This window comes from Lissotriton helveticus, chromosome 1_2 (genome assembly GCF_964261635.1).
Source record: "Lissotriton helveticus chromosome 1_2, aLisHel1.1, whole genome shotgun sequence".
Classification (NCBI taxonomy): domain Eukaryota; kingdom Metazoa; phylum Chordata; class Amphibia; order Caudata; family Salamandridae; genus Lissotriton; species Lissotriton helveticus.
The window spans coordinates 426520797-426545367 of record NC_136058.1 but is presented as its reverse complement, the minus strand read 5'-3'; the positions used below and the strand labels follow the sequence as shown (position 1 = coordinate 426545367).

General features: G+C 48.3%; 1 protein-coding gene across 1 annotated transcript in view; it reads left to right on the top strand.

Moving 5' to 3' along the window:
* LOC144807477 (uncharacterized) overlaps positions 1-24571 on the top strand; it is a 106649-nt gene that overhangs the window by 57898 nt on the left and 24180 nt on the right. Inside the window, exon 2 of the mRNA XM_078673122.1 lies at positions 7214-7314. The gene's annotated coding sequence lies outside the window, so the exon portion shown is untranslated. The remainder of the gene's footprint in view (positions 1-7213; positions 7315-24571) is intronic.

Here is a 24571-nt window from a genome sequence, read left to right as displayed (position 1 = left end):
TTCAGTGACGAAAAGTGTAAAAGGCTTACTGTAGTTCGGTGTAGCTAGAACTGGAGCTTGACATAAAGCTTTCTTTAACTCATTGAAACTAAGTGTATGTTCAGATGTCCAAGGGAGGACAGTCGATACGGCTGCCTCCTGTGTCGTTAACTGTATCAGTGGCTTGGCTAGAAATGCATACTGTGGAATCCATTGTCTACAATAAGAAGTAAGGCCGATAAAGGCACGTACCTCCTTCTGGGTTCTGGGCTGGGGAAGACTCGCTATTAACTGGATACGGTCTGGTGTCAACTGCCTACCCCTCTTGGACAGTAAGTGTCCTAAGTAGACCACTTGCTGGACACAGAATTGAAGCTTCGAAGGGGACACCTTGTGCCCCATCTCGGCTAGGAAATACAGGACCGTCAGTGATGCTCGCTCGCAGTCACGTTCAGAACGGGCTGTGATCAGTAAATCATCGACATACTGGAGCAGGGCAGTGTCAGTTGGCATGTGAATGTTGTCTAGTTGTCTCTTAAGTGCTTGACTGTAAATACTAGGACTTTCTGTGAAACCTTGAGGAGCGCGTGTAAACATATAGCTCCTTCCATTTAAACAAAATCCGAAAAGAAACTGGCTGTCTGGATGAATTGGAACACTAAAAAATGCGTTCTTGAGGTCTATGACAGTGAAGAACATGGCTTCGGAATCAATGGCTGTCAATAGGGAAGAGATGTCTGGGACAACTGGGTACTGAGGAATAATACATTTGTTAAGTTCTTGTAAATCAATCACTAATCGATATACTGGGGGTGCATTTGGATCAGTACGTTTCATGACTGGAATGATCGGAGAATTACATACGTTGGAGTCAGTTTCTACAACTACTCCTTGAGCCATGAGCTCGTCAATAATTTTGGATAAGGCTGCTACAGCCTCGGGTGGCAATCTGTACTGTCTGATTCGTGGTAACACTACACCTGATTTGAGAGTCACACGATAGGGTGTGATTTGCATATAACCTACATCAGTTGGACCTTGCGCCCATAAATGCTGCGGAACATTGGACAATCTTGAATCAAAATCTCGTAATACGTAGTGACCCTTAAAGTCACGTAGGAACAATCGTATTCCCTCTGGGGAGCAGCAAATAACTGCACCCAACTCTTTCAGTGTCTTAATGCCCAATAGGTTTTCTGGACATGACTTAGTAAGTAACAGATCAGTAGTACGGGACAATGGACCTACTTCTAGAGTGACTGGCTTTGAAATCTCATTAACGATCGGCTTTCCTGAAAATCCAAGGGAAACATTGCTTGAGCCTGAGAGCGGAGCCCCTGGAACTTCGGCATGACTAATTGTGGTCCTACTTGCCCCTGTATCAATCAAAAACTTTCTGTCTTTCCCTAGTACTTGACTGTGAACATAGGGACCTTCTTGATCTACAGGTATCTCGATGAGAGGCAAGCCTACCTCCCTCTCTAGGCTGTTTCATGAATATGGCTGGTACTCTGGATACTCAGACTGTGCATACTGGTACATCTGCGATGTAACATGCTGTGTTGCAGCAATAGGTTGCGGTGCGGTAACTGTCTGTGGTGCATTCTGTGGCTGGGGAATCTGTGAAACTTGTTCTTGTCTAGGCGGACGTGGTCTTTCTTTAGTCTTACCAGTAGCTATGTTGTGTTTCAGAACTGCACACTCATTTATAAAATGACCTGGCTGTTTACAATAATTGCAGTTCCCTTTAACGGGAGCTGCAGGATGACTGGCTTGATTCGGACCCCTCTTCTGGCTGTCTTGAGGAACAGATTGTGCAACTAGCACTTTCATTTTCGTGTCTTTCATACGTTTTCTTTCGTGTTCTTGCTCTTCCCTGATTCTATTCTGGTGGTACTGGAGCATTTGCAACATCTGGGACGGGGTATTTGCTTGCCAGGTACTTTCGACTTTCAGAACTCGGTTTTTAATTGGTGGACTTGAATTCTCGACTAATTTAGTAACGAAAAGGTGAGGGTATGATTCACTACTTGTCTTGAGACCACTGTTAATACTAAAACATTTTTCAAACCTAGAATAAAAATCACTAATATCTTCATCTTGCTTCTGTTTACAGGCTGAGATTGCATCCCAGTCTTCTTTTCTCGTTGTCAATAATCTGGGTAAAACTTGAATTAATAATTCTGGTAATTCTTTACATTTATCTCCAAGACCGGTACCTGGTACTCGTGCCTTATCTTCTGCTTCTAGGACTGCCCAATCTATCTTTTTCTCTCCCACCTCCCATTCTTTCTCTTTTAACTTTTCATACACCCCTGCGGGTAGCAGAACCTTTAACATTTTAATTATATCTGGGTAAGTGTATTCTCCCATACGGAGCATATCTTTTAATTCTCTATGGAACCCTGCTGGATCTTTGTCATGACAGGGAATTAATTTCTTCATCTCGAGGAGTTCCATCTTTGTGATTGGAGTGTATACAAACACTTGTTGCATTTCGCCACCCGTTCCTTTAACTGGGTGGACTTCTCGTAACGGATTCTGTCTGTCTATGTAGAATGTTTTATTTTCTGGGGGTGAGACATGAACAAAATGCGGGTTCAAAAACGTTCTATATTTATGGCGCTGTTCTAGAATGACACTAATTAAATCGGTACCTAGACCTCTCCATCTGTACTGGAGTAACTCGTTCAGGACATTATGTAACGGGCCTGGATCAGAATGTTGACCCTCATACAGAGTAATGAGGTGCTGGATCATATACATACCCACCAGTCGCTGCTCGGCTGGGGGCAATTTCAGAAACATTTGTGCCACTATTTCGTCTGGAAAAGTGGTAGAATCAGTAATCCATCGGACTGCTGATCGGACTAGTTCTTGTTCATGCATGGTACTTAACTCACTGTAACCGATTCGTGATTTCAGAATGTGATCGGTAGCTTGAAATACTTGTTCTAGGGAACCTTGTTCTGGTGCTGGATGATGGAAAATAGACTTGTGTTCTAGGCGTAAATGGCGATCTGGAAATCTAGATTTTCCTACATACGCTATTCTGGCGGAATTCTCGTCCTCTACCTCTTCAGTATCAGAGTTACTTTCTTTCTCACTTACTTGTGCTGCTTTACGCTGTTCGTGTATCTTTATTATTTCTCTACGGATTTTCTTGTACATACTTTCCATGGCACCGACGGTCTTGTGCTTACCCTCGGCTATATTATCACTCCACCTTGTCAGGATTTTCATTTCTGCCTGATCTTTAGACGGATAATCTTGTTCTCTTATTAGACAATTTATCAGAAACTTTAATATCATGAGCTGGATCTCGGCTTTCCTTTGAGACATGGCCTCGCCAATACTTTCTGGATCATCCCCTGTACGGATGAAACGATATATTCTGTCTAGATCTTCTTTCATATTTGGTAGGGTGACTAGATACTCGGTCACCTTTCTTACGCGAAATGAATATAAAACCATATTATCCTCGCCTGGGACTGGATCATAGCAACATTCGGCAAGGGATTTTCTTATTTCTGCTACAGTCTGATGTCTAGGCGTACGCTGTGATGCTTGTGCATGTAATTCGGCTAACGTTAAACGCTTGTGTGGCGGCGGGGTTTGAGGAGGACCTCCTCCTGCGGCCCCTAAACTGGAGTCGTCTACTGAGGCTCTACGTCCTGGCAGAGTGGGAAATGGAAATGTAGGCTGGACTTGTATGGCGGGCTGGACCGGGGGTACCGTAACAGGTACTCCGGTGTCTGGAGGAGCGGGAAGTGCCTGATTTACAGGGACTGGCAGAGCGCGAACAGGATTTGCATATTCTGGGACTGTGTCGTCCAAATAGGACGAAATAAAAATATCAGCTGCGGTCTGTTTGTGACGTAGCTTGGTCGGAACTAATGGTGGCTGGAAATTACTGGGTGCCTCTGGGGTCGCTTTTGGCAAGCCCTCGGCAAGAAGAGGATACATACCCCTAATAAGGGCATGCCTCTGTCTGTCTGACTGTTCGGCTTTGACTTGTTCACCTATCTCGATTAATTCTCTTTCTTGGGCTCGTTCTTGGGATTCTCTACTTAGTTCTGACTTTCTGATTTCTTTTTCGGTTCTTTTATGAGATTCTTTACGCCATAACTCGATGGCATCTTTCTGTGACTGTCTGGCTTTCTTTTTCCATAATGCTTCTTCTACTCGCATGATGCACTCGGCATCCCATGTACCCGATACGGGCCATCTATACTTTTCTTCTAACTGTTTGGTATACTCTACCCATAAATCTAGATACAATATGGCGCTTATGCCATGTTTCTGATACATAAAATGACCTGGACTGTCCCTCGGTGGAACAGGAACTGCTTCTTCTAACAAACCCTTTCTAGTTTTTAACTGACGTAATCTCGAAAAGAGAGACATTGTAAACTTGAATCGGAACACAATACAATACACAAGGAACAATAACAATTGGGAGAACAATTCAGGCATACCACGACATTGGAAATACATTGAACAACATCATAACATAACAGTTCGGACAGAATATTACCTGGAATACTGAAAACAGAAATACAAGAATTTTCTCGAGAACGGAACAGACTAGAGTTACTGGATGCACTGCTGAAACAGTACGGAACATACCGGTCCCATAAAGGGACGCATCAAGACCCGTATCCACCTAGGTGAACACTTCGTTTGTGAGTCTGGGTACCACCAACCCACGGACCAGGAGTCAATTTAGACTGACCCTGTCTAGATACTACCCCAGTAATGGTACTCACCGGGCAGCAAGAACGGAAAGCTTCAGACTGGACTGGACTGCTACGACGACGGATGACGAACTTCGGACTTCAGTTACGGGTGGACCTCCGGATACCTCGGACCTTGGACTCCTGGCTTGGGCTCTGGTCGGGACTAGCCGCGTTCCTCCACCGTCTCGTTTGGATGCTGGACCGCCTCCTCCGTCTCCTCCGTGGGCCTGAGGGATACTTGAGCAGAAATATCTGCCACTGCGCAGAAGAGTTCCGTCACGACTGCAGAGGGTCAGGGGGTCGGCGTGGCTTCACCGACGCGTGGGGAAAGGGCAAGTCCCTATTCGGGAGCCATTATGTGGTAAATAAATAAATAATACCGGATCTATTTTTGAATGAATGAATGAATAACAGATAGCTCAATAAATAAGAGTCAAGATTCGAGGTAGTAGGAGTTTCTGCAGGTTTAATACAGCATAAGGACAGGAACAGGACAACCTGCATGGGAATAGGATGACAGGGCCCAGTAGGGCGACAGGGGCCCAGCAGCTGCTGGGGCTGGGTCTGGAATGAGCGCGCTAACTTTTCATAACAAAGCATGAGCATATATACATAGCGCGAACACATAGCATTACATTGCAGTAGGCGTAGCAGTGGGTGGAACAGAAGGCGTGACGCGTAGCAGTCGCGAAAGATAAGAGTAAAAGTAGGTGTAACTAGGCGTATACATAGACATGTGGTGCAAACGTAACAGAATATGTCATGAATGGGCGGAAACATAAGAGGGGGCTACCTAAGGAGCCGGGACCTCTAACCTGGTGGTGCGCGCAAACTGGCAATGACGTGTTACTAGGAGAAGCTGGGGGCTATGAACTCTGTGCTAGGAGCAGAGACTAAAGTCTGGAGGGTCGGAGCGACATGTACCTAAACCCTATCTAGTATCTGATGTTTAGGGAACATGTTGATATAAACTAGAAGTCATGAGGGGAAAAGCTAACTTGATTCTAAGACTGGACCATGCATTTATTCTACATGTAGTGCGTGATGAAGAATATGAAATGACCATTAATTACAGTATTTCTCCTAACATGGAGACGCATAGGCTAGACAATGACGGAAACTATTGATGCAGTTCAGTAGCTTAGGAATGCAGAGAAGGAGGACTAAACTGATAGCTGGAACTATAACATACTTTTGGCAGACTCAGAGGCAGAGCCAAGCTGTACCGGGCACTGCGAGGCAGGAAGTAAGTGAAAGGTCGAGGATACAGGCGGGGGCTGTATCGCTCCTCAGCGAGGCTTCAGGAGACAGGAGCTGAATCTAGTGTCCGGGCCCTGTTGAGGCCTAGAAACGGGGACTTTATAATGAAATAACGTGCACACTGGGAAACGTGGCAACATAACTTTACATAGGCCTGATATTCGTAGTATTCACGAGGACTGGAAACTGGCATACTAGAGGTGGACACAACTGTAATTGCGTCTTGAATCGGACATGGGGAATAACATATGCATATTGGTCATGCACACATAACATATGATGGATGAGGCGTAGGGACACAGAACATGGCAAAATTTACTTTTCCACAGTGTGTTCAAGCAAACTACATTCTAAATAAAGCATGGACAAGCACAGTTGTAAGCAGTCAAGAAGCAACGTTTATTTGCTGTTGCTTGAGTGAGAACAGCCAGCTGTCAGGTATATCAAAGCACTCTTACCTGTGTGTTCTCGAACCCTTACCTGTAAGGTGCTTGATAGGTTTTGCAGAGACGCTATGAGCCAAACTCCCAGAAACCCTATCCGACCACCTGTGATTCTTATAGTTACACTAGGGTGGAAGATAGTAGTTAGGGAGGGAGGCCGGAATCTGACGCTAGTGAGTTTTCTTGTAGTCGACCTGCGAAGCAACAAGAAACTCCTTAGAATAATCATCCTATTATGTTTACCTACTTTCTTAATGAACATCTAACATATTCCGAGCTGTAACATCTAAACGTTCCTACCTGCGACCTACCAAGGTAGGCTTCGCGTCCTGGGAGTCGTTGAGAGCGAAGTCTGGTCAGCAATGTTGTTGTTTTATGGAGGTGTTGTTTTTAGAGGCTTGACTCAGTTGAATTTCGCCCCTTGGAACATGCGTCGAATAATGTTGTTAACATTCTATGCATCACTTCCTTACTCAGCTTTTTCACTGAACCTTACTTAATTAAACTTACTTAGTAATCTCCTGCTTGATGCTCTGCACGACTTCTCTCTAATAAACTAAAAGAAAATAAACAAAACACTCAAAACATTATAACACTTTTGCTGTAGCTGTACACCTTGGAATAGTCCAATCATTTTTAGCTGACTGTAGGTTTTTCAATTGTTCCTCTTTAAATTAAAGAGTGTCCAAAAATTGTTCTTACTACAAAAGGTTCAAAAGGTAAAGTCTTTGCTAGCGGTGGGCGCCTTTTATCAGAGGGGTTTTACTTAGCTTTCTTTCTTTCCTTTTGCAGAAACATCATGGATGCCAGATAAGACTCGAAGACTCAGACAGCGATGCAGAACCGAAGACTCTGAACAACTTGGAGCTCTGGAAAATCTCTGACGACCTCAGGTGAGTGTTTTCAGGCAAACGCGATGTTGCCTCGAAGCAAGCTAGAAGGCTAAGCACCTTCTGGAAGTCCGGGTGTGGCTTTTATACCCAGCAACACCCTAGGACGTCCGTTCTGCCGTATGCGTCATCCTTGCTTTCACGCTGTGTTCCGAACTTCACACAGCGCGAGAGCATTGCTGACATGAACTCGTCCTGGAAGTTCCTCTAAATCTGGTTTTCTTAAAGAAAGAAGCATTATTTCAAAAAGCGGTTTGAAAGACAAACCTTCCTGCATGTAGACGGCGAGCATGGCGGACGCAGCTTGAGCGAGCTCCGTCCCGCCGCCTGTGATCCTTCCACATATCCTGCGTCGCCCCGACCTCTGTCCACCCGGCAGTGAGCGGCTGTCCGCGGGAGCAGGGGGAGACGGCCAGACGGCGATTTTGGGGCCCCGGAGGCTTGATCTCTGCCGCCTCCGGCAGCGCTGACCAGGGACCGCGGTGCGGCCTTCATCGGGTACCAGAGCCGGGGCCTGGATTGGTGGGTGCCCCGCCCGGAAGTGAGGCGACGCCGGACCGGCTGGGGTGTGAGGAGCCGACCCGCCCGACCTGTGGGGCCGCGGCGGAGCACAGCTGGCTTGGAGGGAGCGGTGTCGGCGACCCACCGGCGGTGTGACCAGCGTCCAATGGTGCGGTAAGGGGGAGCCGCGTGGTGCGCGACCTGGAGGGGGAGGGGTCGCTCCTGCGGAGGTGCCTGGCCCGATCGGCGGCCGAGTCGGACCGCGGGGTCTGTGGCCCTCGGAGCGTCGAGAGACGACAGTTACCCGCTCTCTCACTACACCCCATTGCAGCGCCAACCACGCCCCTCCCCCCCCCCCCTCCTCCAATCACCTTCATTTGATCCTGCTCCAGCCCTCGGTGCCAGGGGCGCCTTCGGGGCATTACAGGTTGCTCGGCGGTCGGGCCGGACCGCGGTGGGGGATATTGGCCTACTGCGACGGCACTCTTGGGCGCTGGTGGATTGCTGACGGCCGTCTTTGCCGGGAGCCACGCGAAGGGGCCGGGGCTGGCTTCGGCTTCTCCTGTGTTGGTGGGCACGGCCACTTTCAGAGATCCTGACTCCGCCACGGGGCCCTCCTAAAGTGGCTTGACTCTTGGTTGTACGGCGGCGTGGGACACCTTCTGTCGGGCTGCGCGCTGGGCCTGCTTGGGGTGCTATTCATTGAACGCTACGAGGTCGGTTGGGGCGGTCTCTGCACCCCGCCATTCCCGGTGAACGACCGTGAGCCCCACGAGAACTATGACTAGGGGGAACAACAGCGGCGGCTCTTCCAAGCAGGGCCCCATGGATAAATTTGCGGGGCTGAGTGGGGGTGCGGGAGCCACAGGAGGACAGCAGAGCTCGGGACCGGATAATGCGGCACTAATGGCGGCCATCACGCAGTCTAGAGATATGCTGGACGCAAAGATCGGTGCGGTCGGAGCGGATGTTACCCTGCTGCGACAGGATTTGCGCAACGCTGTCGCCCGCATCACGGAAACCGAGACAAGGATCACGGAGGTAGAGGACGACGTCGCGGTCCTCAAGAAGAAGGTAGCTGCCATGGAGGGAATCCAAAAGGGCCTGGCGTTGCGAGTGGAGGATGCGGAAGGACGGGCCAGAAGAAATAACTTGCGCTTTGTGGGCTTTCCGGAGGACTGTGAGAAGGGAAATATGGAGGCCTTCTTGACTCAGTGGCTGGAGGGGTGGCTCCCACCGGAATCCCTTTCGCGCTGCTTCATCATCGAGCGGGCCCACCGGGCCTTGATTCCGAAGCCACCCACTGGGGCTCGCCCCCGGGCTGTGATAGCCAAACTGCTCAACTATCACGACAGGGACACCATCCTACGTCAGGCCCGCGCTAAGGACCCCATTATGTTTGAAAGCCACAAGATCCTGATCTTCCCGGACTACACCAGGCTGGTCCAACAACAACGGCAATCCTTCACGGCAGCGAAAGCGCGCCTTCGTGAGTTGAAGATCCCGTATGCCCTGCTCTACCCGGCCCGCTTGCGGGTGGTGTTTCAATCTCGCACTCGATTCTTTAACTCTCCGGAGGATGTATTTGAATGGACGGACGAGACGGTGCGGGTCAAGGTGCACACCCCTCCGAGGAGGGGCTCGGATACGTCCTCCACATCGGAACCCAAGAGGGTGCCCCGTAGGTCACGCAGCAGGAGTAACTGGAGAGCGCGCTCCAAGAAGCGCTTGCCTTCCCAAGAGAAGACTGTGGAGGACACTGAGGCGACGGATTCTTCCCCCTTGAAGTCTTGAGTCCCTGTGATGTACTGGCCCTGATAGGTGTTTCCGGCTCGTGGGGCCGCGACGGTGCATAGAGGTGCAGGTCAGATGGGTCCGGACTTCGGACTGGCCATATGGACTACTGCTACATACATCGTGGTCCGTGGGTGGATCATGGGTCGGGAGGCGCTCGAGAAAGAGCGGGTCTTCTCCCGGAGTTCGTTCCCACGTTGGGTAGAGGGTAGTTGGACACTTAGTGGGTAGTTGGGAGGGATCCATTGGTGTTGTGGGTCTCCGACCTCCCGTTGGGGGTCTGGGATCGCCTGCACCGCGACAGGTACTTCAATGTTGCTGAGGTATGGGGTGGGGGGCTGGAGGGGGGGTTGTTGGTATTGTTTGGGGTCCGGGGGGGTTGGCGGGGGGACGGGTAGGGGGTTGGGGGGCAGGGGGGGAGTTGTGGGAGTGGGTAGGCCTGGGGTGAGCACGGTGTATGCGAGTGTCTGGAGGATAGTAAGAGTCTGTATGTGGCCTCGGTTGCCCGACGAACCAAAGTTTTGGCCCCCCTGATGGCGACTGACGGACGGGGGACGGAACCCCCACGAGCTTCTCTGCGCATTTTGAGCTGGAATGTAAGAGGGATGCTCGACAGAATTAAGAGGGGAGCAGTTTTGCGTATGGGGAAGAAGGAGAAGGCAGATGTTCTACTCCTCCAGGAAACCCATCTCATGGGTACCAAAACCCTTAGCTTACGGAGATATGGTTATGATCAGGTGTTCCATGCAGGGTTTACGAGGGGCTCTAGAGGAGTTGCAATATTGATACACCGTCGTGTGAACTACTCGCATGAAACGCAGTGGCTGGATGCACATGGCAGGTTTGCATTGGTCAAAGGAAAGGTGGGGGAGGAGCCCGTGGTGTTTGGCAGTGTCTATGCACCGCCCCCTCTGCAGGATGCCCTTTTGGAGCGGCTGTTTGATGTATGGGCCGAGATCCCGCATGTTTTGACTATTGTGGGAGGTGACTGGAATGACGTGATGAATGGGAGGTTGGATCGCTGTAGGCCCGGGGGTGATCAGTTGCCTGAGGCCTCGACGAAACTGAGCAGATTGGTGCGGGGGCTGGATTGGGTGGATGCCTGGCGATATCAACATGCATGTGGGCGTGAATACACGTATGTATCAGCTGTTCACAAATCCTTTTCTCGTCTCGACTACCTTTTTATCCCCCAGTCCTGGATAGAACGAGTGGGTTCTACCGCGATACTCCCTAGGGGACTGTCGGATCACTCCCCGGTTTCCTTGACACTACTTTTAAGCACAAAGAGACAACCATTCCGTTGGCGCCTGGCTACGTGGCATTTACAGCGTGATGATTACCAATCGCACATGAGGGAGGCTATAGCGCACTACCTGACCGAAAACGACGGTCCAGATACGGACGCCGTGACCTTGTGGGAGGCTCTAAAACCGGTGCTCAGGGGCGTAGATATAGCGTGGTGCGCGGCGAATCGTAGGTCCCGCGGGCGGGCCATAGCGGAGGCGGCGACTCGGGTTGGTGACCAAGAGGCCGTCTGCACGTCGGGAGAAGGTGGCGCGGCGGTGGGGCAACTGCTCTATCTCCAACAGATGTATCATTCCTTACTGTTCGATGAAGCCCGCCACACCTGGCTGGCTATGCAGAGTAGAATCTGTCAATGGGGGGATAAGTCCGGCTCGATGCTCTACAGGTTATGTCAGGGTTCCTTTCAAGCCCAGCCATTGCCTGGTCTCCGGGACGACGCGGGGAGTCCTATCACTGACCCGGAGGTCCTGGCTGAGAGTTTTGCTCGTTACTATGAGACGCAGTACGCGCCGGGGGAGTCTCTAGCGGCGGAGGACATTGACAAGTTCCTGGCTGATCTCCCGCCTCGGGCGCTCTCGGATGAGGGCCGAGCCCGACTGGACCTCCCCTTGTCTGCGGAGGAACTGGGAGAGGCTTTGGGCGAACTGAACGCTGGAAAGGCCCCTGGGCCTAATGGTTTCCCCTGCGAATTTATGAAAATGTTTTATCTCCAACTGGGGATGCGCTATAGGAAGGCACTAGAGGCGGCTCGGGAATGCGGATGCCTTCCGGCGGACTGGCGACACGCAGAGGTGGTTGTCTTTTGCAAGCCTGGGCGGCCGCCGGATCGCCCTGAGTCATATCGTCCAATTTCCTTGCTGAATTTCGAAGCAAAAATATTAGCGAAAGCCTTGGCGAAACGCCTTTCTCCCTATATATCGGACCTGGTCCACCCAGACCAGGCCGGCTTTATGCCCCACAGGGCGACTAGACATAATATTCGCAGGGCGCAGTTGGTGGTGGAGGCGGCGCGTGCGGCTGATATACCGGCGGCCCTATTACTGGCAGATATTGATAGCGCGTTTGATTCCCTGAGCTGGCCATATCTTCGGGCGCTGCTTCTACGTCTCAACCTAGGCCCCCGTTTTCTGTCCTATATTCACTTACTCTATACCGACTTGACAGCGGCGGTGCGGGTTGCGGGCGCGGTGTCCGGTTCCTTTCTGATAGGTCGGGGCACGCGGCAGGGGTGCCCCCTCTCGCCCTACCTGTTTGCATTAGCGATGGAGCCACTGGCGGCCTGGGTGAGGATAGATGCGCAGTTGCGTGGTGTGGAATGGGTGGGTGGACCGACTGACAGAATCGCGCTTTATGCCGATGATGTCCTTTTCTTTCTTACGGACCTGAACAGATCCGGTCCCAGAGTCCTAGACATAATGCGTATCTTCGGCGACGTGTCCGGCCTCACACTGAACGTACGGAAGTCCAAATTGTGGGTCCTGGGAGATAGGAGTGCCTTGGGTCCTTGGGCTTCGGCCCTGCAGGAGGCGGAGGGAGGCCTTAAATATCTAGGTGTCTTTCTGACGGACGTGCCAGGGGTGTCGTGGTCCCGCAATGTTCTACCCGTGTGGGATAGAATACGATCGGACACACAAATATGGTCCAGGATGCCGCTGAATGTATATGGACGCTCGGCCATCTTTAAGATGGTGGCCCTGCCTCGCCTCCTCTATCAGCTTCAAAATTATCCATACCCGATATCGCGGCAATGGTTTCGGCAGGTGGATTCGGTGTTGGGCCGGTTCTTGTGGACGGGAGGGGCAGTGCGGGTGGCGCTCCGCACATGTTTCCTCTCGACGTACTGTGGGGGTTTAGCGGCCTCAGACATTCTGTCGTATTACCAGGCGTCACACCTGCTGGTCCTCAATGAGTGGTGGTATGGGGATCGCGGCGACCCGACTTACGCCCTGGAGAGGTACCTTATGGACCCTCACACGCTACATACGATATTGTACTCGGCGGCACTCCGCAAAAGACTCCCGGCAGTCACACAGACGGTGTTCCGGGTGTGGCGCGACGCGCTCCGCCGTATGGGATGGTGGAACAGACTGACGGGGGAAACCCCGCTGTGGCATAATGGGAGGCTACCGGCTTTGGCTTCCCTGCGGGGCTTTGATGGCTGGGACGCGATCGGCATCTCGGCGCTGGGTCATGTTATGAAGGGCCCGGTCCTCAAGTCGTTTCAGGCTCTGCGAGATGAGTATGATATGCCCCAATCCCAATTCTTTCGATACTTGCAGCTCCGACATGCCCTGACCCCTACCTTAGCAAACTTGACTTCACTGCCAGAATTTAGTCCTCTTGAGGCTAAATTGTTCATGGGGGAATTAGACACAAAAAAAATCTCTAGTATATACCAGACGCTCGTCACCCATTGTTCCCCCTCCCTTGACAAACTGCGGTTGGTGTGGGAAGGAGAGTTGGGGAGTTTGGAAGAGGAGGATTGGAGGGAGGCCCTGGAAGCCCCTAGGGGGGCTGCGATTGCAGTGCGCCTGCGCTTTATCCAATTCAAATACCTCCATAGGGCGTACTATACGAGGGAACGGTTGTGGAAAGCGGGATTGATTGCCTCCCCGGAATGTCTGAGGTGCGGCAGTGCTGTGGGATCCTTTCTTCACACGGTGTGGGAGTGTGTGAGACTGCGGAGATTTTGGTCAGGAGTGTGGGATTGCCTGGAAGAGGTGCTGGGCTGGGAGCTCCCCCGCTCGCCGAAGTTAGGCCTTCTTCATGTCATGGAACAGGTGGGGGGGAATTTGTACAAGCGGCACTTGCTCCTATTGGGCCTCATAGTGGCCAAGAGGGACATTGCTAGAGCATGGAAGGCTACTAGAGCCCCACTGCTGGAGGTGTGGAAACGAGGTTTGGACTTTAACATGGGACTAGAACGCCCGATATTTGAGGCGAGGGGGTGTCCTGCAAAACATTATAAGATCTGGAAGAAATGGGCTGACTACAGAGGCCTTCTGCTGGACCCCCCGGAGCCTCGGGTTGCCGACGCGGACCGCGTCTGAACTGGCTTAGGGCGACGTGGCTCACATGCAGCGTCTACGATTGCTAAGCTCCTCTAGATGGACAGTACAGACACCGTGCGGGGTGGGGGGGAGGGATCCGGGTGGGTTAGTGGTGGGTGGGTACTGGGGAAATATTAGCTGGTTGTATTTGATTATGCTGTTTTTGCTATGCCCACTGCCTCTCTGCTACTAGGGGAGCGGTGGATTATTTCTATTGTGCTGTCAACTGCCAAAACCTAATAAAATTTGTTTTGAAAAAAAAAAACCTTCCTGCATGTACTCTCACTAAATCAAAAAAAGCCCTTGGTGATAAGTCGGTAATAGTACAATAGTACAAAAAGCATTGGTAAACACAATGTTATGTTATGTTAATTGTTATGTTATGTTAATTGGTTCTTATATAGCGCTGGTTCACCATCAGGTCTCTTCGCGCTTCTAGGGGAGAAAATTACAACAGACTGTGCGTGTGAGCTAGTGTGGGCAGGCCTATTTCGTGGTCAGTGCCTCCTAAAATAAAATAGTCTTAAGTTTTTTCCTAAACGAAAGAAGGACAGGTTCCTTCCGCAGATTTCCAGGTAGATTGTTCCAGAGCTGTGGAATCAAGGTGGAAAAGGCTATACCGCCTTTACGAGCCGAGTGAAACCGGGGGATGACCAAATGGCAGGCTGCAGAGGAACGGAGAGTCAGAGCAGGAATATAGCTCGTCAGGCGATCCTTAATATATACTGGGGCCTGACCGTAGATGGCCTTGTGGGCAATGCAAAGGCCCTTGAATGATGCTCGCTGCCTGATAGGTAGCCAATGTAATTTGGAAAGCAGTGGGGAGGCATGGGTCCGTCTGGGTAGATCGAAAATGAGGCACGCCGCATCGTACTGCACAATCTGTAATCTTCTTATTAATTTCCAAGGGAGGTCGATATAAAGGGCATTCCCATAGTCCAACCCTGGACAATATTGTGGCAGAAACGATGACCTGAAGGGAGGTAGTAGTGAGGAGAGGGACAAGTTTCCGCAAGCACCTCAATATCCCTGTACAGGTACCAACCACTGCCGACACTTGATTGTCTATATAGAGGTCAGCATCGATTTTGATGCCCAGACTTCTAACCACTGGGACTGGGGTAGGGATGACTCCTAATTCTCGTGGCCAAAACAGGTCACACCAGGGCTGTTGGTGTATGGGACAGCCAAGATTTCCGTCTTATCTGGATTTATTTTAAGTGAATTGTCAGTCATCCAGCTCGCTGTGAAACGCAGCACCTCTTGTACGTGTTCCTGATTAGCACAGGAGTTGTTAATCCGTACAAGTAGCTGAGTGTCATCTGCATAATTGAAGACCTGGCAATCCAATTGAGCCAGAATCTCCACCAGTGGTTGAAGGTATAGATTAAAGAGCAGGGGCGACAACTCCAAACCCTGCGGGACACCACATACCAGGGGACCGTTGATCGATATCTGATCACCTAACTGTACCCTCTGCGTCCGGTTAGTCAAGAAGGATTCAAGCCATTGGTAGGCAGGTCCCTCTATACCCACATTAGCGAGACGGGACAGGAGGGTTTTAAGGCTGACCGTATCGAATGCCGCTGACAGATCTAATAATATCAGGGCACTCGATACTTTCTTGTTATCCATGACCCTCATCTCATCCAGAACGGATAGCATCACCACTTCCGTACTATGATGAGCTCTAAGCCAGCTTGTCTAGGATGTAACAGTCTGTGTTCCTCAAGAAAGGTGGAAAGTATTTTGAGGACATGTTGTTCAAGTACTTTGGCTGAGTACAGGAGCTGGTAAATTGGCCTGTAATTTTTGAGGATAGAGGCATCCGCACCTGACTTTTTAAGTAAGGGGATAACTCTGGCCTCTTTCAGTGCGGGAGGGAGGGAACCAGTTTCCAAGGAGGTGTTCAGTAATTTGAGAATAGGGCCTTCTAAACTAGGCATATCCAATTGGAAAATTCGTGGTGGGCACGGATCTGCTGGTGAGCCTGATTTCACCCAGTATACAAGGGGGAAAAGAGATTGAGCATCCAAGGAGGGAAATTTGGCAAGACGAACTTCAGGAGGAGGGGGGGGGCTATAGATTGAAGGGGAAAGCCACGGCTAAGTGGGGAATTTTCTATTTCTAAGAGAATGTCATCAACTTTTTGAAGGAAGAATGATCATTACGTTCATTAACATGCACTATCCAAACTTAATTATAATCACCAGGAGTGCAGGATGGACGGGACAGGGGCGGGTTTCTAAAGGGGTATAAGAGGTCATTAGATCTCCTTAGCAGCCGCTTAGGAGGTCCTTTGAGTTAGACCTCGGCAGTGATAGGTCCAGGAACAGCGGGATCATGACAGTACTATAGTAGAATCCCCCCTAAGACCATAGCGACAGGTTTGGGTTTCTCAGGATATCTGACATGAAAGGTTTTTAGAAACCTTGGAGCATTTTTTAAGGTTAGCAAGTGGTTCCCATGAGCGTTCTTCTGGGCCGTAACCCTTCCAATCTACTAGGTAAAACAATTTGGGCCAGATGTAGGTAATTCCGATTTACCTACTCTTAAATACCGAATCATACCGAATCGGTATTTAAGAGTAGGTAAATTGGAAGTGGGCAGATGTAGGTAATTTAAATTTCACAATTACCGATTCTGTAAGATTCGGTATTTACCGATTCTGTAAATATCGAATCGGCATTTACCATTGATTCCTATGGGCCTTGAAGCCCATAGGAATCAATGGGAAATACCGATTCTGTATTTACAGAATCGGTAAATACCGAGTCCTGGCAGGGGGAACGGGGTGTCACTTTGACACCCTGTAGCACCCCAATTGCAGGCTTGTGTGCCATGTGGCACACATACATGCCCTAAGGGCATGTCTGTGTGTCACAAGGCATAGGTGTACATGCACAGATGTGCATGTACACTGGAATTCGGTATTTTACCATCCAATAGGATTGGGTGGTAAATACCAACTCCTAAAGGGCCTGTGGCACTCCTGGATGTGACAGCTACATCTGGATTTCCCGAATCAGTAAATATACTGAGTCGGTATTTTACCGAATCGGTATATTTACCGATTCGGTAAATCTACAGAATCGCAAAAAATTAGGCCCCCTACATTGGAAAACCCTAATTCCGGTCGGTAACGGCCGAATTCGGCCGTTACTGACCGGTATAAGGGCTCCTACATCTGGCCCTTTACCTTTAATCCTTTTTGAATCAAGAACTGCCTTTACTTCGAATTCTGGAATCCCGTCTACCTCAACAGCTGGGGGATGATGAAGTACCCTAGTTTCTGGGTTACATGGTTTTATCAAAGAGATATGAAATACCGGATGAATTCGATATGTTGCTGGTAACAGTAATTTCACGCTAACAGGGTTGATATCCTTTTCTATGGTGAAGGGACCTATGAATCGTGGACGAAATGTTTTACGGCATTTTAGTTTACGATGTTTCGTTGCTCACCAAACCTTGTCTCCTACCGAATAAAGTGGTGGCTTAGAACGATGTTTATCAGCAAATGATTTTTGTGTTTCCTTTGCGTGAGCCAAATATTGTTGGTCTTTTTGTTAGACAGTAACCAAATGATTCACATAATCAGTAACTGCTGGGATTAAGGTTAAATCTTTACCTACTCCTAACATGTCTTTTGGATGAAAACCATGAACACAAAAGAAAGGAGACATACCAATAGATGAATGATCAGAGCTGGTGTACGCAAATTCTGTAGCCCATAAAATATCAGACCATTCCTGGTCACAAGTAGCTAACATATATCGCAAGAATTGTTCAATAGTCTGATTTGTGCATTCAGTTAGACCATCTGTTTGTGGATGATAACTAGATGACGTACGCACTTCCATGTTCAAAGATATCCCCAAGTTTTGCCAAAAGTTTGAAATAAATTGGGGGCCTCTGTCGGAAATTACAACTGATGGAATGACGTGTTGTTTCACAATTTCCTTTACGAAAATATGAGCCATTTCTATAGCTGAAGGAAGCTTTTTTAGAGGAATGAAATGAGCGTATCGTGAAAAATGATCTACAACAGTTAGAATTGTGGTGAATCCAGTCTGGATACGAGACAATTCCACTATAAAATCAAGAGATACTGTATGCCATGGCTGCGGTGGTAAAGGCAAAGACTAAAGCAAACCACTGGGAGCTCGATGAATTGCTTTGGTTTGGCTATAAACAGTACAAGCATCTACATAACTTTGAATGTCTTTGAGCATTGTTGGCCACCAAAATCGTCTTTTAAATAGCTGATACATTTTAGTTACTCCAGGGTAGATTGACAGAACCGAATCATGATATGTTTGTAATACACGTTTCAATGGGGACAAACACCTGATCATTCATACACAATAGGTTTTCTTTCCATTGTAACAATGGATAATTCTTGCTCCAATCTTCTCTTGATTGTGTTTTAAGAGCATTTTCTATATCAGACAGGGCATCAGAATCAATAAGACCTATAAGAAAGCGATCTGCTGGAATAATTGGATGAATAGTTTCTTGTTTTACATTCAAATCATCACTAATACCGATTCTCGATAAAGCATCTGCTTTATTGTTTTCTTTTCCTGGACGATAAGTGATGATAAAATCATAATCATTAAAGAATAAAGTCCAGCGCAATTGGCGAGGAGACAAAGCTTTAACAGATCTAAGTGATTGTAAATTCCTGTGATCGGTATAAATAGTTACAGGATGTCCAGCCCCTAGCAAGTAGTGTCGCCATTCCTTGAACACAGCTTTTATGGCCAATAATTCCCCATCGGCAATGGCATAATTTTGTTCTGTGGGGGATAATTTTCTCGAGTAATATGCAATTGGATGCATTTGTCCAATGCTTCTACTTCTTTGGGATAAAATACCTCCTATTGCAAATTGAGAGGCATCAGCTTCCACAATGAAAGATTGAGTGGGATCTGGATGTTTTAGAATCGGGGCGGTAGTGAATTGATTCTTTAAATCTTGAAAAGCCAATTCTGTTTCTGAAGTCCACTCGTATTTCGTGTTTTTTCTTAACAATTTTGTGATTGGAGTAATTCTTTGAGAGAAATTGTTTATAAACCGTCTATAAAAATTTGCAAACCCTAAGAAGCTTTGGATTTGTTTTACAGTGGTTGGACTAGGCCATTCGATTATTGCTTGAACCTTCTTTGGGTCCATTTCTATGCCAGATGGGCTAAGGATGTACCCCAAAAAATCTACTGTAGTGACATGAAACAAGCTCTTTTCTAATTTTACAAATAAAGAATCTTGTAAAAGCTGTTGCAGAATGGCTCGTACTTGCTTTACATGCTCTGACTTTTCTTTTGAATAAATGAGAATATCATCTAAACAGACGATACAACAGATGTCAAGAAAATCTCTTAAAACGTAATTTATAAAAAACTGGAACGCGGCTGGAGCGTTGCAGAGTCCGAAGGGCATGACTTGATATTCATATAATCCGAATTTTGTACGGAACGCAGTCTTCCATTCATCGCCCTCTCGGACTCTCACCAGATGATATGCTCCACGTAAATCCAGTTTTGTATAAATGGTGGTATCTTTGATTTGGTCAAGTAAAGTTGAAATTAACGGTAGCGGATATTGATTTTTCACTGTCACATTATTAATTGCGCGATAGTCAATACACGGGCGCAATTCTCCCCCCTTCTTCGGAATGAAAAAGAGAGGAGAAGAAACCGGGGACTTAGAATGTCTGATAAAACCGTTTGCTAAATACTCATCAAGATAGGTGCGTAAATGTTCATTCTCTTTCTCTGTTAGCGCATAGATGCGGCTACAAGGTAAAGTTGCCCCAGGAAGTAAATCAATCTGACAGTCATAGTCCCTATGAGGCGGCAGGGTGTTGGCCTTTTTTTTATCAAAAACATCCAACAAGTCATGGTATTCCTCTGGAACTCCAGCAATTATCAGGACATTTTTTGACTCTTGGAAAATCATACCCTTGTATTAACAGTTCCGAACCAGGGTATTGTTGAAAGCATTTGGCATGGCAGTAATCTGATTTAAACAGTATGGTCCTATTAGTCCAGTCTATGTAAGGATTGTGAAGTACAAGCCAAGGAAGGCCTAAAATTAAACCAAACTGAGGTGCATCAATAATGTCAAAGGTTATTTCCTCAACATGTTTCGTAGCACAAGTCATGTTTAATAATTCAGTATGATGTTGTATAGGTCCTGAAGTCAATTCCTTACCGTCAAATGCTCTAACTATCTCTGGAGAAACGTTCACTATTTTCTGTAAACCTAACTTACTGAACAATTGGGTATCTATGAAGTTGCCTGTAGCTCCTGAATCTATCAAAGCATCAATAGACCAGGATCGAGTTTTTTCATTTTGTGACTGAAGCAAAATTCGCATACTAAGATGACAATGTGAGGCAGTTGGTGTCATGGAGGCCAAACTAGTGTGTGCACTCGGTAAACTGAACTCTTTGTCTACCGAGTTTTTTAGTTTTCCGACTGCTGTATGGCGACAATATCAGCAGTTTTAGTCTTTGGTTTTACAGGTCGAGTGGGACAATCTTTTACGAAATGTCCTGTTTTTCCCACAGTACATACATTGGTTTAGTTTCCTACGCTTTTCTTTTTCGTCCTTTGATAGAGGTCCTCTAATGGTCCCTATTTGCGTAGGTTCAACCGCGTCTAACTTAACTGTAGAAGATTCGTTTGTAGTGCTAGCCCTATCTTTAAACAAAATCATTCTATAGTCAGACTTTCCTTTTTTGCCCTTTCTTTCAGAAATTCGGTGATTACGTTTTACAACAAGATCGATAAATTCCTCACCATCGGTTGGAGGATCTAAGATTTGTGTGACCATATCTTTTAATTCTTCCCGTAAACCTCGGTAGAACAAAGACACATGTTTTTCTACTGGCCATTCTGCCTCAATGACCAGTCTATTGAAAGTGGATATGTAATGCAAGAGATCTGACGTCCCTTGTTTCAAATTGAGTAGTTCATGATCCGCTGATTGTACGAATACATGTTTCGCAAATAATTTTTTTCATGGCGAGTTTGAACCGTCTAAGGTCATTTAGAATCGGATAGTTTCTTTCTACATACGGTACTGACCACAGAGCTGCATCTCCACCCAAATATGATCAAATGAAGGCAACTTTGGAGGAATCGTCAGGAAACGTGGTGGGTTTCGCCACAAAATGTAAATGACACTGATTCAAATATATTGTAAATTTGTTACAATCTCCATAAAATCTTTCTGGGGGTGCCAGGGGTACTGTGACTGGTGTTATAACCTGTATCTGAGTGTTAGCAGAGGTTGTAGATGTGGTATTCCCACTATACAATGTTTGCATGGCTGGTTGGAAAGCAGACAGCTTTAGAAAAAGGCTTCTTTTCTGAGGGGAAAGTCCAGGTTGTTGGACTAGGAGTTTGTATTTTTCTCTGTATTGCTGACACATCTCTTCGCAATTCTGCGTTTTCTGATTTAATTTCAACTAACATTGCAGCTATATCCTGAAGCGAAACCTGTGAAGTTTGATCCATAGCGTCTGGGCAAAATGGTGTTCGTGGGCTTAGCCTTCTGTCAGGTATATCAAAGTGGAGAAGCGTGGCTCAGTGGTTAGAGGCGGCAGACCCGGAAGCTGAGATCGGCCGTGGACCAGGGTTCGATTCCCCGCCTCGGCGGGTCTCGGGCTCAAAAGTTCCACGGACTCGACAATTCTCGCTCCGGTGCCTACTCGACTCACGGGGTCACACTCTGCGACTCTGGGCAATAGCTTGCTTAATCTCCACTACGGCCCCTCGCGGCGGGATGCCTGGCTTTCACCTTGTGGATACCCTGCCGGGGTTTCTCACAGGGGAATACCAGGACGGCTTCCCTAAGCAAGCGCTTAGATACCGTGTCGGTGATTTGCGCTATATAAATACATGTACAAAGCACTCTTACCTGTGTGTTCTCAAACCCTTACCTGTAAGGTGCGTGATAGGTTTTGCAGAGACGCTATGAGCCAAACGCTCAGAAACCCAATCCTACAACCTGTGATTCTTATAGTTACACTAGGGTGGAAGATAGTAGTTAGGGAGGGTGGCCGGAATCTAACGCTAGTGAGTTTTCTTGTAGTCGACCTGCGAAGCAACAAGAAACTCCTTAGAATAGTCGTCCTATTATGTTTACCTACGTTCTTAATGAACATCTAACATATTCTGAGCTGTAACATCTAAAGGTTCCTACCTGCGATCTACCAAGGTAGGCTTCGCCTCCTGGGAGTCGTTGAGAGCGAAGTCTGGTCAGCAGGGTTGTTGTTTTACGGAGGTGTTGTTTTTAGAGGCTTGACTCAGTTGAATTTCGCCCCTTGGAACATGCGTCGAGTAATGTTGTTAATATTCTATGAGAAACAACAAATAACATTTGCATCACTTCCTTACTCAGCTTTTTCACTGAACCTTACTTAATTAAACTTACTTAGTAATCTCCTGCTTGATGCTCTGCACAACTTCTCTCTTGTTAGAAATGGGATCGCTGGCTGGCCAAGGCTTGCGCCAAGGTCAGTCAGAGACCACCATTCCCACGTCAGGGCAAGGGAGTTACACGCCAAGATAACCCCTGCTCACCCCCTTGGTAACGTGACACGAGCAGTAAGGCTAAACTCGGAGGCAATGTGAGTTAAGTGTTTGCGCGCACCCAGCGACAACACCCAAGGCCCACCACAAAGGAAACTCCACACAAGGTTATGTATAAAAATAGTAATCAACTCGGGGGGACAAGAGTATGAGGGACAATATTTAGAGGGGTCCAGTGTGCACGTCCCGTGGAGTACAATACAAAACTGATGCACAAAGTTCCCCTAAGGGGTGGGTATGTGTGGATGATCGATCCACCTCTCTCAAAGGGTGGTTGTATGCGAGAGACAGGGACAGTTGCCCCTTATCGGAATTAGGGAAACCTCACACAACAGGTCGGTTCTACGGCTACTGTCATGTCACCAACCGATTGTTTCGTGTCATCATCGGCTCCCTGCTCCTGCGTCAGGCCGGCGCTGCAATGCCTGACGGGTAGCACAAAGGTGCTACGCTTTAGCGGAGATCTTTTATTCCTGGCCGATGTGTAGGTGGGTGTGAGGGGCCCAAGTGTGTAAGTAGTGAGCGTGGAGGTGTGGTTTTAAAAAAAGTCAGTATAGTCTACTCTGGGCAATTTTATTCTGGTAGCTAACTGCTTTCATTAAAAGTAAGAGGGGTATGGGAAATCCACCAAGCTATGTGTGGGACAACCCGTTCAACCCTCAGAGGTGGTCAGGTCGACATGTTTCATGCCATCACGGCAATTCATCAGGACCTAAAAAGTGCTCATATACTAGGACGGAGCCCAAAGTGGGCCGCACTATGTAGTGCATACAACCTGAGGGGTCACGAACTGGAACAGGAGGAGTTCCTGAATTGTAGTTCACCCTATAGGGGAGAAAAGGCATATAGTTATGTCTGTTCTCTATGTGATTATCATACAATCCTGTGATAATGGTCAGAGGCATTGTGTTATACATTCACCCGGATTGTGGATAACTAGAAAGGTGGAGAGAGGTGGAGTGAGGTCAAGATACCATAGTGGTCGTGATTATGCCATGTAAGATTGCCATCAAAGAATGTCTATATTCGCAATTTGTAGGAGTAGGCATTATAGATTGGATAGCAGTTTAGAGGGATTGTGTACCAAAAAAGGGGGGGGGGCTCATACAATTCATTATTCAGAGCGGGAAACCCCATCATGGGACTTACCCTAAATCGTTGTTGACGGTCCCCGCAGTCTGCTCAAGCGGGACCAGTGTACTCGACTGTGAGTCTAGGAGGATGGGGGAATATAAAGGAGATACTGAGTGAATTAAACCTGAGCAGTGGTTGGGCTCCAGGTAAGGCGATGAAATGCCAAAGCCTTACATCACAGATAGTCGGTCTTGGAGTGGTTTTCCTGACCATCTGGCCCCGGCGGCGGAGGTGGCCCACGCAGGGTGAGTTGCAACCAAACCAGGTGCTCCCTAGGGTGGCGTAGTGTCTGGATGGGCGCAACAGCCATAGCGCCTCCCCGGGAAGGATCCGTGGTGTCATCGAGATGACACGGCTAAATGGACTGGCCGAGCCCGACAACATCGTCTCAAGACTGGAGAGAGGTGGATGTCAGGCGCGTCAGCACAAATACGGCCCCTGGGGATGGCAGCCATGGTGGCCCAAAAGCCCTTGCACCCTCGTGAAGCGGCCCCGGCCCGGCGTATAAATCCCAGTCGTAGCGACACTACCCCTGCCGTGTACCTGTCCGGCAGAGAGACCGTAGTCCATCGACGCGGACTGTCATTAGTCAGCCAACCAAAACGGACTGGAGATAGTCTCGAGTCCGGTAACCCCCTTACCTTGGTGGCGTGAAGACGTTACCTCCAAACCTAGGTCCGCTCGACCGGTGTAGCTCGATCGTGGAGCAGCTGGTAATGGGCGGCGCATCTTGGCGCGCTTTAAATGCGTAATTGTTTGTTTAACCTGGGGGCGGGGCGCTGATGTCGACCCTTAGTGACTTCACCAAGCGCATGCGCCATGGTCTAACATCTACGGAGTAGTCTGGGCGCCATCTTGAGTGGGGACGG